The sequence below is a fragment of the Corvus brachyrhynchos genome, unplaced genomic scaffold (assembly GCF_000691975.1).
Source record: "Corvus brachyrhynchos isolate BGI_N302 unplaced genomic scaffold, ASM69197v1 scaffold97, whole genome shotgun sequence".
Classification (NCBI taxonomy): Eukaryota; Metazoa; Chordata; class Aves; order Passeriformes; family Corvidae; genus Corvus; species Corvus brachyrhynchos.
This window is the reverse complement of record NW_008239758.1, coordinates 3,442,465-3,445,289: the sequence shown is the minus strand read 5'-3', so window position 1 is coordinate 3,445,289 and position 2,825 is coordinate 3,442,465. Positions and strand designations below refer to the sequence as shown.

At 40.7% G+C, this 2,825-nt stretch overlaps 1 protein-coding gene across 1 annotated transcript in view; it reads left to right on the top strand.

The window, feature by feature from the left end:
- Nucleotides 1-6: 6 nt before the first annotated feature.
- Nucleotides 7-2,825, top strand: part of BTBD1 (BTB domain containing 1) — a 12,815-nt gene continuing 9,996 nt past the window's right edge. Inside the window, exon 1 of the mRNA XM_017742711.1 lies at nt 7-18. The gene's annotated coding sequence lies outside the window, so the exon portion shown is untranslated. The remainder of the gene's footprint in view (nt 19-2,825) is intronic.

Genomic DNA, 2,825 nt, shown 5'->3' with positions numbered 1-2,825 from the left:
CTTCCTGGCGCTCCTCAGGTCAGCGCGGGGCGGGGGCGGCCGCGCACGGAGGGGGCTCCGCGCCGGGGCCCCGCTTGGGCGCCGGTGCCTTTTCCTCGCTCCGCGGCCCCTCCCGGCTCCTGTCCCCACGGAGCCCGGCCTTTCCCTAATGCCCGTCCCCGGAGGGAGATGCAGGGAAGGCGCGGAAATACCCTGTGGGCTCCACGCCAGGTCACCCGCCAACGTGTTTTGGTCCCTTCTTGCTCTTTAGCCTGCACTGTTCTCCCAAGAGAAATGCCCTAATTCCATGGCAGCTGACTGTCCGTTTAGGGAAGCACTCGGTGGGTGTCTGGTTGGGCTCTTGGATTCAATGTTTTGGTTTGTTTAAGTAAAATGATGAGAATTAGTGCGTCCCCTTGGTGTTGCAACTATCCAGCCATCCTCTAATAGTAACTAAGAAGGGACAGAGGCTGTTGTACCAAGCTTTTAGTTTCATTTGATACTTACCTTGAAATTTGATACTTACTTTGAAGTCTGAGTCATCTTCCTGTTCACTTTTCTTTGTCAGGGATGGTAATAAGTTGTTATATGTTTTTGCCATAATAACACCCCTTGTAGTCATACTTGGGCAGAGAGGGAACGTGCAGCAGAAGGCAGTAACCAGCTGATTTCTACTCCCAGACCATCTGAGTGTGAGACTGGGAGTGCAGTGATTGCAAAAATGATATAAAGTGTGTTAGTGATTTCTAATTTGGGCTGAATAGGATCTGCTAGTTCGCATGCTCACGAAACTGATGAGTTCACCTACCATTTCTCTTTACTCAGTGTAGTGGCAAATAAAATTTATGGTGTTCATAAAAACAATTACTAATAGTTTATTTGTGCCTCAGGCTGTGGTGTGGTAACACAACTAAACTGCATAACCTTATTATCAAAGGAACCACTCTGCTAGGCAGAACTAAAAAATACATAAAACAGTTCTCTGTTATGAACATTTGGGAAACAAGTAATATTATTTCCTGGAAATAAGTATGTAGCGACTCAAAGTTTTTTGTAATAGGAAAAACTCCAAAGTCTTGGCAAACTTTCTTCTTTTGCTGAGGCCTAACAGACAGGAGCAATTAAGAGTCACCTGGTCCTTTGGTAATCATGGACACAGGAGCTGAAGCAAGTGATGTGCACAAAACCCGACAAACCCCCATGCAGCAGCAATGTCTCTCTGTTGCTATTAGCAAAGGAGCTGTTCTTCGTGGATTTTTACCAAATAGTGAGTGGATTTTTAGCAAAGGTGGAGAGTTTGTGCAGGGGAACGAGAGCAGATTGGTTTCAAAGGTTAAAAGTAAATGACAGTGCACATGTACATGTTTGTCTCTATGTATGTGGGAAAACGCTGCACAGTGAAAAGTGGCTACAATCAGAGAAGTTTGGGTAAAAATAGAAACACAGAAACAGAGATTTCTAAGAGATTTCTAAGTAAAGATAAGAAGCATGGTATTTCAAAACTGTAGAAGTGAATGAAGAGGTGTTGTTAGAAGCAAACAAAAGCCATCTTGTGTTGGTAGAGCTGCCAGTACGTAATGGCTTGCATCAGTAAACTGATTATGCTTGTATCTTGTCTGAGTATCACCACACTGGTGGACTGCTGAAACATCTCAGGTTTGCTGTCTGTGCCAGCTTTTTAGGACATTTTTCCATGTTATGTATATTTCTCTCAGCTTATATTGAAATTAATATACTTTGCAATACCTTGTTAAAAACATATCTAAGGAGAACTTCTTTAATACATGCCAGTACTGGACTTCTTCCATGCTGGAAACAACATGGGGTCTTTTCCTGGTGTTGACTGAAAGAGGCAGGAATGATACCTTGTACTGTTGGCCTCTTTTATCTATCATTAGTAAATTGGTCACATAATGATAGTTACCCTTCAGAGGACATTACTTTAGTGTTTGCAAATAGCAGTCTGAGGTATATTGGCTAGAAATTAAGTCAGCATCTTTGACTACACGTAGCAAATGAACATCAGGTCATGGAAATGTTTAAGTAATGCAAAACTTTAAAAGGATAATTTTCTAATTAATGTTCCTCAGCTCATTTCCATTTTATTTACTCATGTGGTTTGTCAAGTCATGTCTATAGTTTATGTGTTTCATAAAGATCTACTGACAAAGGCTACTTGTAAATTAAAGTCAAAGATTTTTTGATGAAAAAAAGAAGTAGTTTGACAGATAAATCCTTAAGAGCTGAAATAATATCAAAGTCACAAAGTTGGGATCTGTTTCCCAGTGAAACAACTTTTTTTTTTTCCTGTTTCTAACTGCAAATTGAATAGCAATGATCAAAAAAATTCAAGTTGTCTCAGTAGGGTTCTGCTTTAGGGTTTCTTTTTGTTGGTTTTAATAAGATTTTTTTAAAATTTTCATTCGTATTTTACAGTAAGCTAGCTTGTCCTTTGATCATAGGGTAAAGTGATGACATGGCACAAATTAGCAGTCTGTCTTCTAAAAAATCTTTGCAGAGACTTTTGGCAAGCAGTAAATAGAGGGGTAATCATGACTAACAGGAAAAAAACATTCCTGTGTACTTTTATAATGGTGAAAACATTTCAGCTACTGAGAGGATGCTCAAACAGGGGAGAAGGAAGTGCTAACCTGAGAGTAAAGAAAAGGAGCATAAAATGTATGAGAGGCTTACGTAGACTGAATGATTGAATGGTCACTTGGAAAAATTGTTTGTTCTGGTCGTTAAAAATGTTCTTCCAGTATGCACATACACCCCCCAGCTTCCCATTCCCTCATCCTGCATGCCAGTAAGATTAAGTTGTTTGTGTCTCAAAGGGACATAGA